Consider the following 12,485-nt stretch of genomic DNA (forward strand, 5'->3'; position numbering starts at 1 on the left):
TAGATTTGTTTCCATCAAAGCTGAATGCAAGTTCATTATTCTGAAATTTTTCACTATGCCATATACAATCATCAAAGTTAATAAGATTTTCACTTGAATTTTGGAACCAGTCTGGGTGTTTCTTGAAGAAAATGGTCTAATGAAGAAAATGTATTGAGACAAGTGTTACTACTGCCAAGAAGGAGGAGGAGAGAGAAGAGGAGGAGAAGGAAGAAGAGAAGGAGAAGAAAGAAGAGGAGGAGAAGAAAGAAGAGGAGGAGGAAGAGGAGGAGGAGGAGGAGGAGGAGGAGGAGAAAGAAGGAGAAGGAGAAGAAGAAGAAGAAGAGAAGAAGAAGAAGAAGAAGAAGAAGAAGAAGAAGAAGAAGAAGAAGAAGAAGAAGAAGAAGAAGAAGAAGAAGAAGAAGAATCAGAGTGCAAAGATTTATTTTGACTCATAGTCTATGAATTTAGCCTAATATAGTAGGGTAAGTCAGGGTAGCTGGCATAGTCTTTGTTATGTCAGCTTGAATGTAAAATTGCCTGCTCAGTGTAGCAAGACCTGGAGTCAGAGACAATTAGGAAGTCAAGCCAAGAACACCAAAGGCTCCTTCATCCAACTGACCCACCTTTCCTGGAAGACATCACCTGCTTTAGGATTTACACCATTTAAAACAATGCTATCTATTGGCTAAGTGTTCAGGCATGTAAGCCTATGGGGATATTTCAGATTCCAAGCATAATACCTTGGCCATGAGTGTGAGTGGAATGTGGAAGTATAATGCGATGTTACTCCAATAATTATATAACAACATATCCAATAAGCTTAGTGTAATCACGTAAGGTGGCTAAGAGAAGCATCCTTTGCTTGCCAAAACAAGGTTTCATCAATATTTTAAATGTGACAACTAAACTTTGTATTGCTGATTTGAAGAGTTAAGGTACAGTCTAAAAAAGAATTCAAATGCCTTGAGAGATTAGACTGTGCATGCCTACCAGCCAACAAATAGTCTAAGCCATGAGACTTATAACCACAAGGAACTAGATTCTGACCATTTTAATAAGCTGAAAATCAGAGTATGTACACAGAATTTCAGCTAATTGAAACTAGCTGAATTGAAATTAGGGAATGCCAGGCTGGTGGACATCATCAACTTGGAGATAGATAGATAGATAGATAGATAGATAGATAGATAGATAGATAGATAGATAGATAGATAGATAGATAGATAGATAGAGATATCCTGCAGCCAGAAAGTATTTTTTTTTAAAAAAACTGATTGTAATAACTTCTTCTGTAGCTATAAGGTACTAATATAGACTGTAATTTAAAAGAAATGGATTTAGAAATATTGACAAGGATGTTGAAATGGCAGGTGAAATATACATTGCTAGCATGATTGTCAAAAGGTTCAGATTTTAGAAAACAAATTGGAAAGGTTGTATTGCGTGTGTGTGTGTGAGTGTGTGTGTGTGTGTGTGTGTGTGTGTGTGTGTGTGTGTGTGTGTTTGAATGTTTAACAGTTATGGATATTTTATGGCCTAGTCAATTAACTCCTTCATAAGTATCTATGAAAAATAAGTGGAATTTATATGTCTATATAGAAATTTTAATGTGAAAGTTTTTGTTATTTATATTAGTGAATGAAGAAATTAACGAATCTATTCATAAAAAAGGACAAGTTACTAATAAGAATGCCAAGATTTTAAATAAGGCTGCTATGAACATAGTGGAGCACGTGTCTTTTTTATATGTTGGGGCATCTTTTGGGTATATGCCCAAGAGAGGTATAGCTGGATCCTCAGGCAGTTCAATGTCCAATTTCCTGAGGAACCTCCAGACTGATTTCCAGAATGGTTGTACCAGTCTGCAATCCCACCATCAATGGAGGAGTGTTCCTCTTTCTCCACATCCTCACCAGCATTTGCTGTCACCTGAGTTTTTGATCTTAGCCATTCTCACTGCTGTGAGGTGAAATCTCAGGGTTGTTTTGATTTGCATTTCCCTTATGACTAAAGATGTTGAACATTTCTTTAGGTGTTTCTCAGCCATTCGGCATTCCTCAGCTGTGAATTGTTTGTTTAGCTCTGAACCCCATTTTTTTTGGTTCTATGGGCACTTGATTTTTGACAAAGGAGCCAAAACCATCCAATGGAAAAAAGATAGCATTTTCAGCAAATGGTGCTGGTTCAACTGGAGGTCAACATGTAGAAGAATGCAGATCGATCCATGCTTATCACCCTGTACAAAGCTTAAGTCCAAGTGGATCAAGGACCTCCACATCAAACCAGATACACTCAAACTAATAGAAGAAAAACTAGGGAAGCATTTGGAACACATGGGCACTGGAAAAAATTTCCTGAACAAAACACCCATGGCTTATGCTCTAAGATCAAGAATCGACAAATGGGATCTCATAAAACTGCAAAGCTTCTGTAAGGCAAAGGACACTGTGGTTAGGACAAAACGGCAACCAACAGATTGGGAAAAAGATCTTTACCAATCCTACAACAGATAGATTATCCAAAATATACAAAGAACTGAAGAAGTTAGACAGCAGGAGGCAAATAACCCTATTAAAAAATGGGGTTCAGAGCTAAACAGAGAATTCACAGCTGAGGAATGCCAATGGCTGAGAAACACCTAAAGAAATGTTCAACATCGTTAGTCATAAGGGAAATGCAAATCAAAACAACCCTGAGATTTCACCTCACACCAGTGAGAATGGCTAAGATCAAAAACTCAGGTGACAGCAAATGCTGGCGAGGATGCGGAGAAAGAGGAACACTCCTCCATTGTTGGTGGGGTTGCAGACTGGTACAACCATTCTGGAAATCAGTCTGGAGGTTCCTCAGAAAATTGGACATTGAACTGCCTGAGGGCCTTGGGCATATACCCAAAAGATGCCCCAACATATAAAAAAAGACACGTGCTCCACTATGTTCATCGCAGCCTTATTTATAATAGCCAGAAGCTGGAAAGAACCCAGATGCCCTTCAACAGAGAATGGATACAGAAATGTGGTACATCTACACAATGGAATATTACTCAGCTATCAAAAACAATGACTTTGTGAAATTTGTAGGCAAATGGTTGGAACTGGAAACTATCATCCTGAGTGAGCTAACCCAATCACAGAAAGACATACATGGTATGTACTCATTGATAAGTGGCTATTAGCCCAAATGCTTGAATTACCCTAGATGCCTAGAACAAATGAAACTCAAGACGGATGATCAAAATGTGAATGCAGATCGCTCATGAGAGACACAGCCAGAATACAGCAAATACAGAGGCGTATGCCAGCAGGAAACCACTGAACTGAGAACAGGACCCCTGTTGAAGGAATCAGAGAAAGAACTGGAAGAGCTTGAAGGAGCTCGAGACCCCATATGTACAGCAATGACAACCAACCAGAGTTTCCAGGGACTAAGCCACTACCCAAAGACTATACATGGACTGACCCTGGACTCTGACCTCGTAGGTTGCAATGAATAGCCTAGTAAGAGCACGAGTGGAAGGGGAAGCCCTGGGTCCTGCTAAGACTGAACCCCTAGTGAACTAGACTGTTGGGGAGAGGGCAGCAATGGGGGGAGGGGTGGGAGGGGAACACCCATAAGGAAGGGGAGGGGGGAGGGGGATGTTTGCCCGGAAACCGGGAAAGGGAATAACATTCGAAATGTATATAAGAAATATTCAAGTTAATAAAAAAAAAAAAAAAAAAAAAAACTCAGGTGACAGCAGATGCTGGCGAGGATGTGGAGAAAGAGGAACACTCCTCCATTGTTGGTAGGATTGCAGACTGGTACAACCATTCTGGAAATCAGTCTGGAGGTTCCTCAGAAAATTGGACATTGAACTGCCTGAGGATCCAGCTATACCTCTCTGGGGCATATACCCAAAAGATGCCCCAACATATAACAAAGACACGTGCTCCACTATGTTCATAGCAGCCTTATTTATAATAGCCAGAAGCTGGAAAGAACCCAGATGCCCTTCAACAGAGGAATGGATACAGAAAATGTGGTACATCTACACAATGGAATATTACTCAGCTATCAAAAACAATGACTTTATGAAATTAAAGGGCAAATGGTTGGAACTGGAAAATATCATCCTGAGTGAGTTAACCCAATCACAGAAAAACACACATGGTATGCACTCATTGATAAGTGGCTATTAGCCCCAATGCTTGAATTACCCTAGATGCCTAGAACAAATGAAACTCAAGACCGATGATCAAAATGTGAATGCTTCACTCCTTCTTTAAAAGGGGAACAAGAATACCCTTGGCAGGGAATAGAGAGGCAAAGATTAAAACAGACACAGAAGGAACACCCATTCAGAGCCTGCCCCACATGTGGCCCATGCATATACAGCCATCCAATTAGACAAGATGGATGAATCAAAGAAGTGCAGGCCGACAGGAGCCGGATGTAGATCTCTCCCGAGAGACACAGCCAGAATACAGCAAACACAAAGGCGTATGCCAGCAGCAAACCACCGAATTGAGAATAGGACCCCCGTTGAAGGAATCAGAGAAAGAACTGGAAGAGCTTAAAGGGGCTCGAGACCCCATATGTACAACAATGCCAAGCAACCAGAGCTTCCAGGGACTAAGGCACTACCTAAAGACTATACATGGACTGACCCTGGACTCTGACCTCATAGGTAGCAATGAATATCCTAGTAAGATCATCAGTGGAAGGGGAAGCCCTGGGTCCTGCTAAGACTGAACCCCCAGTGAACGTAGATTGTTGGGGGGAGGGCGGCAATGAGGGGAAGGATGGAAAGGGGAACACCCATAAAGAAGGGGAGGGGGAGGGGCTAGGGGGATGTTTGCCCGGAAACCAGGAAAGGGAATAACACTCGAAATGTATATAAGAAATACTCAAGTTAATAAAAAAAAAAAAAAGTGCCATGTTTGTGTATGTGATATGGTGAAAGTGGCATACTTGTACATGATGATATGGTGAGAGTACCATGCTTGTCTTAAAAATTATCAAGATTTTCTTTTCTTTTCTTTTAAGAGTAGCACATATTCTTTTTTGGTTATTTTATTTACTTACATTTCAAATGTTATCCCCCTTCTGAGTTTCCCCTCCACAAGCCCCCTATCTGCTTCTCCCTCCCTCCTTCCTCTATGAGGGTCTTCCTCCACCTGCCGACCCACTCCTGCCTCAGGGGTCTAGCATTCCCTTATCCTGGGTCATCAAGATTTTCAACAATTATAATTTGCCTACATAAATGTTACCTTACAAACAGAAGGAGACAAAGTTGCAGGGACTAATAATAATGCCCTTCACTTCCAGCTATCTCAATGTTTAAACCTGCACAAGTGAAAAGTAAGGCATGGGCCCTCCCTGTCTGCCTCAGTCACTGCAGTGTCACCTCCTCATTTCCTGCCTCCCTGATTATGCTCACTGCTTCTCTCCTCTTTGAAGGTGGCCATTTTCTCAGATGCATCATGACTCCTAGTTTTTTCTTTTTTTCATTTGCCTGTATTAATTAATCCGAATTTACCCAGGCATATATGCTGTCATGAATAATTCATGTGGCTGTATGATAACATGGTAGCTAAAATGATAGAATAAAATCAAGTGTATATGTCAGCTACATTTCCAAACTTTTAACACAAGGCATTTAGTTTATCTCACTTAATGTCTTTACCAGACTAAAGTCCAACCTACTGAAAAATGTGTTACTCAACATTTTTAAGTCATAAATCTCACATATTCTTGATAAGGTACTCAGCTCCTCCCAGCGGATGCTGAGATTTTACTATGAGTGGTATCAATATTTTTATGATTTATGCACAGATGATTATTGTAGATTTTCAGGATGAGTTGGCAATTCATAAAACAACATAAAACAACATTCAACTCCACAGAGTTGAAACCATATTATGACAAGGCTAACAATTATATTTAAAATAAAACCACTTGGTGTTAACTGGCATTTGATTATCCCAATGTTATTAAATATATTAAAGAGCTGCCATGGAGATCTCTAACCAATATGGTATTTATTGATTTATCTCTCATTCTGATATATCAATGAAAATTTAATAAAATTTAATTCAATGAAATTCATAGGCATTAAGAGGAAAATAAAATGTTACTGGATTTTATCAATGTAGAATAGAAAGATGAGTTTTCTAATTATATTGATGAGCAGAAATAACATATAGCATATGACTTTAATGAAATGCCTGGATAACTAGCAATACTGAGCTCCTTCCCAAAGACTATACTGAAATTATAGTGAAGGAGATCATGCTAGGAAACATTGTTCCATGCAGTGGAAATCACCTGCTCCAAGAAGACCAGGACAGTAGCTGTAAGGGCCAATTGCCCTCAGTACACATAGGACAATGGAAAGGAAGGCTAATGAGCTTCTGAAAAAGACTAATATTCATAGATTTTAAAGTTCTTTATGCATGAAAATATCATTGGCTCTTCTCCTTGAGTTGTTGTATGTGGGAACTGATAAAAGTTAAATAAGTACACGAACTCTGCTGGATCATAGACCAGCAAAGCCCTAGGTATCTAGTCTGGCATTGTGATGTTTCTCACAAGAACTGTCTGGATGACAGAGCCATGCTCAGTTTTCTTAAACAGCACATTAGAAATTTGAGCCCTTACTGTTGACCTGGAACTTTTGAGAGCTATTTCTACTAGGCACAACAAAGGTTTCTAGATTTTGTGCATTATTGCTTCTGTGTTTGGGTCTTATGCTTTCAAGCAAACCCATTACTTGCAGGTGCAGAGCATCTCCTTAATCTCATAGTAGCAGGGTGACCTTAAATGAACTTAAGAAGATGATATCTGAACGACTTAATTAATTTTATCCTAAAAACTTTCTTAAAAAGTCATTAAGGCAGGCATGTTAACACTCATGTGCTACCAAACCAGATAGCATGTTTTTTTTAAATAAACCCACCACATTTTATTTAAGCACATTTTTCACAAATTTCTAGTATAATAAACTGCATATTAGATACACCTTGAAAGAAGTATTTTAATACTTTTTTAGTATTTCCTAGAATATCCTTGCTAGAGAAAAAAAATGTGATGGCTTTATTATCAGATAGCAAATGTAGGAAATATCCTATAGTTACACGTACAGTAGGAACACAGGAACCCAAATACTTTGAGACTTACTCTGAATCACTTCTGTTATTCTGTTCTGTTTTTATTAAGGTATCAAGTCTTGGCTACATAATAATCACATGTACTATTCATATAATCATTACCCGAGGACACATAAGGACACTTATTTAGATATACTATACAAATGAATGCTACCTGTAAGCATGCATGAGATTCTTCACACAACCTTGTGTTCTTTTAATCTTACTTGTTCTATGGTTTCGCATAGACCTACTGACCAGCGAGCATAAGACAACAGAGAGAAAAATAGAGGACAAATTGTTCCTACTGAATGTTTTTACTCCAGTTTCATTTTAGTCATTTTTACATTTTCGTTTGTTTGTTTGAGACAGGGTTTCTCTGAGTAGCCCTGGCTGTCCTGGAACTCACTGTCTACCAGGATGGCCTTGGAGATCTGCCCAACCTCTGTCTCCCAAGTGCTGGGATTAAAGGTGTACACCACCATCACCTGGCCATTTTTCTGTCCTAGTCCTTCGCTTGTCACACATTTATCTCTCCTAGAACCTCAACACCTCAGGAGATTTTATACTGCCCTCAAACACTAGTTAATTTCAGATACTAGTCAATATGTGCAAAAGTAAATCATAGTCTATGTTTAGGATGTAAGCAAACTGTTCTTCAAGATAATGTTCTCGAAGACTAATAATACCTTTTATATTGATTAAAGATAAAGAAAAAACATGATTACAATGGTGGATCACATAAAATGATATTTTTGGAAAGAAGAGCAGCATTTATTTATTTAAAAGAAACAAACACGAACACCAATTTACTTTAGTGACTGCATTATGTGAAACAATTATAAAAGTTTATGACATGGTTTCGAAGAAATTAATGTTATTATTGGCTAGATTTCTACAGCTGATAGCAATTTCCAGTGGGATGCTATTAAAAAGATCAAAACTATCGTTTTCTGAATTACTTTTTTATTGGATATTTTTAATTTACATTTAAAATGTTATTCCCTGTCCCGGTTTCCCATCCATAAGCCCCTATCCCATGCCCCTCCCCTTCATCTATCAGGGTATACCCCCTCCACAACCACTCCCTCTTCCCGCCTCTCTACCCTAACATTACCATACCCTGCAGGGTCCAGCCTTGGCAGAATCGAGGGCTTCTCCTCACATTGGTGTCCAACAAGGCCATCCTCTGCAAAATATGCAGCTGGAGCCATGGGTCTGTTCATGTGTACTCTGTGGATGGTGGTTTAGTCCCTGGGAGCTCTGGTTGTTGGCATTGTTGTTCTTATGGGGTTGCAAGTTCCTTCAGCTCCTTCAATCCTTTCTCTAATTCCTCCAACGGGGATCTTGTTCTCAATTCAATGATTTGCTGTTAGTTTTCCCCTCTGTATTTGTCACACTCTGGCTGAGTCTCTCAGGAGCCAGCTCTTTCAGGCTCCTGTTGGTATGCACTGCTTAGCTTCATTAATATTGTCTAGATTATATATATATATATATAATTTTTTAAAAGTCACTTGTCTGTCTATTCCGAAATCTCCTTTTACATGGTTAACCAAGAGCAATGAATGGCACTGCTCACAAAAGCATCTTGTCCAATTCTATCACTAAAGATTACTTTATTTTAAACAGTGTTTATAAATTGAACTAGGAATAAACAATCAATCCAATATACTGTGCCTTTGCAGTTTTCATAATGTAAATTACACATTTCCACATATCTTCTACTTGAGTTCTTATCCCTTCAAGGTGTTTAAAGTCAATATCCAAAAGTCAGGATAGAACTTATATATTTTTGAAAAACGGCAGGAAAGTTTTTGATTTAAATTGTATCTTTCCTAAATAATAATTAAAGTGTCCACTTAACTAAATTATTCTGTACTCGGTGCTAGTCACTAACTCTTCAATAATTGTTCATTGTTCTTTCAAATACTAGCTCAGAAAAAGTCTAAAATTATTGTCCAGCCCCCACGCCTGTGTGGAATGAGCCATGTAATTCAGGTAAACCAAAAGAAACATGTGTCATATTCATATTCTTCTAATCTCTTGCCAATGCAGTATTTCTCAGAATTCTATGGCAAATGTAACCTGTATTCTGGAATAACTGTATGAAGATCCTTTTGTCCCATTACATTTAATGTTTAGTGTGATGGCTGGTTTTCTTTCTTTCTTTTTCTGATGTCACCAATTTTGTTATTTTAAATTTTATTGAAATATTTTTACATAATATATTCTATCCATGATGTCCATCTGCTACAATTTACTATCACCCTGAACAGGAAGCTTCAGTTGAACAATTTTCTTTATTGTTTTAATTGATGTAGAGTGATCCACTGAAAGCGTGGGCCTCACTTTCCAGTATGAGCCCATAAAAAGTGATAGGCTAGAAGGAATATTATTCACCTGTCCCTCTCTTGGCCCTCCTTCTTGCAGCTGAGCTGTTTTACCATGGTTGTATCAGAACCATCATATCCAGGCTAAGTACGAATTGGGCCAATGGCAATCCAGGTACCTGCACAACATCAGTGAAAGACTGGCATTGCTGAAGCACCAAGCCACATAGACAGCGCAACTAACGGCACTAGGCTCTTAGCCTGAGCAGTGTCAGAGCAATGTTAATACTGCATAATATGATTTAACAAATCATATTTATCCCATCCATTCTGTTCCTCTAGAGAACCTTGACTAGCATAAGTGCTTGAGATTATGGTGACATGACTTAAGAGAGACATAGCAAACTGTTCCAAGACCACTTACTTGACTATGTTTAATGTTATAGAAGTCCTCTGAAATTTTGTGTTCTGAAACTACATTGTTGTCATTCTCCCAATCCTGACAAGACTTCAATCAGCTACACTTTGAGAGTGCTGATCAAAATGTCTACTGAAATAAAATACTGTCCTAATTTTCTCTTTTGACTTTGACAAGCCAAACTTGACAAGCCAAGTTACCTTTGCACTATCTCTTTTCTTCACATGTTCTCCAAACTGTACTTTCTCAATCAGTATATTTAATCTGCTTATCTGACCAGTTTGTTTAAGCCTTATGTAGCAGCGGGGAGAAATATATTACTTTACTACCTAATTTCAAAAGATTCAAAGTGACTTAACTTTGTCTCAACTTTTGTACCACTCGATCATAATTAATTTTGATGATCTTTAGCTAAATTGGAAGCAATAGGCAGCTCTGTAGGAAAGGATGAAGATAAGAGGCCAAGCAAAGCTCCCTGTTGGTTCCGCCAGCCTAATTTAAAGCACATTTGCTCTGTAGCCATCAGCTCGACTGAGATGGCAGGCGATTCTCGGGACAGGAGCAGTTGTATCCCTGCCCAGACACAGTGAGTTTGTGTGAACGTGGTGCTTCTCATTAGGCAATCAATAATACATGTTATTGGTTCCAGAACACTGCACAAAGCCCACTAGAAGTCATCTCACTCCACTGTTTTGAGTGTGAACATAACAATTAACCACCGAAAAAAAAATAAATTAGTTTTTCTGAAATCTGGAGGTTTTCTAGTTGTTAAAGCCCAATTACAAATTAGCAAGCTGTGAATAATCAGATTACAAAATAATCAGGCTCAGAGCAGCAAGCGCTTCCCTTGTAAATTCTCTGCTAAGCTTCACAAAGTTTAAGTTATGTGGTAATGGATGGCAAAGAGGCACAATTACCTTGAATCTGTAATGCTTCTAGTTTTACTATAAGTATATATCTACATGAACACATACATATATGTATATATACCCTTGCTGTTAGTGATTTTCTGTTAAAGGAATGCAGATTTTAAAGACAGATACACTGATGTAAAACAGCTTCTCACAATTGAGCTTCAAATTAATTATTAAAAATTATTATGATATATCCACACATGCAATCTTATATTACAAAATGGCAACAAACATTGGTCATAGTAAAAATATTAGAGTTTTATTGACTTAGCCCAGCATAATTTTTGAGGTCAGTTGAAAAATCAAATTGCATAATAATATAATATATGAAATAATAAAATTCAAACAGATTCAGCATGATTAAAACTAAACTCAAAAGAATGTCAGAATTTTAATTTTCATGTATAAAGATGGGAATTAAGGAATAAAATCATAAAACAAATATAAATAACTATAATGCTAAAATGTTCAAATTACAAAGTAGAATCTGCTTTTAATATTTGTGTATAGAAGTGACACATAAATAATTTTGAGAAGCCATAACTACTTTCAAAAATGAAAAAACAACGAAATAGACTAAGGCATAGCAAATTGCAATGTCTTTCACAGAAGAAAAATGAAAAAGTAAAAAATTAAAATATAAGATAGAATATAAGACAAACAAAAAAGAAAGTTGATCATGAATTCTTACAAAGAAAATCTTTCAATGAATATGGACATTTAGAAAGTATAGTCACGTTTAACCCAAAGAAATGCTAATGAACCTGGTAACATTAATTATAATAAACTACTTTAAGCTAATCAAGTCCAATGAACTAAACATAGAGGAAAGAAATGTAAAAATTATAAAATTATAAAATTATAAATCACTGCATTTCAGGTGTGGCTGCTGTGTCACACAAGCATCAGTAGGTGGCAGAGAGGAGAGAGGTTATAGCTATGCTCTGTGTTCTGATCTGTGAACGTCTGAATGATTAGTAGCCTAATATTCCCTCAAAAAAGCAAGCCTGAGCTGACCACCAGTCAGGAGTGAGCAACAGTCAGAGGACCCCCACATGGGGCCACATAGACAGACTGGGAGAGGAGCAAACACAAGAAAACCACCAGTCTGATACCATGGGACAGGGAGCTAGCCTGAGATGACCACCATTCAGGCACAGCTGTGGGGGCACAGGTCATGCTCTAGATGGCACCTGCTTGTTGCCATAATACACAGGTAGGGCATAGCAATTCAGAAACTGTCCTAAGATACCCTAGACACTTAGAGACCCCAGGTACCATTAGGAGGCAGAACCAGAGACTCAGAGCAGTGGGGAACAGCCTGATGTGAGTGATGACATCTAGGACCAAGGTGAGATCCTGACCTGTGCTGCCACTCAGGGACACATCTAGGTCAGTGGCCCTTCAGGAACAGGGGTCTATTACAACCAAAGATCAGGCAGAAGTCTTCAATCTGGGCTGCTGCCTGGGGACATGTTAATGTCTGAGGACTATGCAAAACTGCCCTCCACAATTCTTTACCTGGGAATCCTGGGACAATTGGCCCTGGGAGTATGAGAGCAGGGGAGTTGACCCTGCCCCTGACCAGCTGCAGTACTCAGGGGGAATGGTCCCACATATCACCAAGGAAGCACGGTAAAGCTAGCCCTAGTTTGGGGAATTTGGGGTAAGCCAGACCTGAAGACATGAATATGGGAGAACTGGCCTCTGCCTT

At 38.5% G+C, this 12,485-nt stretch overlaps 1 pseudogene; it reads left to right on the forward strand.

The window, feature by feature from the left end:
• Positions 1-11,639: 11,639 nt before the first annotated feature.
• LOC116906458 lies at positions 11,640-11,761 on the forward strand (annotated as a pseudogene).
• The last annotated feature ends 724 nt before the right edge of the window (positions 11,762-12,485 follow it).

This window comes from Rattus rattus, chromosome 7, assembly GCF_011064425.1.
Source record: "Rattus rattus isolate New Zealand chromosome 7, Rrattus_CSIRO_v1, whole genome shotgun sequence".
Taxonomy (NCBI): domain Eukaryota; kingdom Metazoa; phylum Chordata; class Mammalia; order Rodentia; family Muridae; genus Rattus; species Rattus rattus.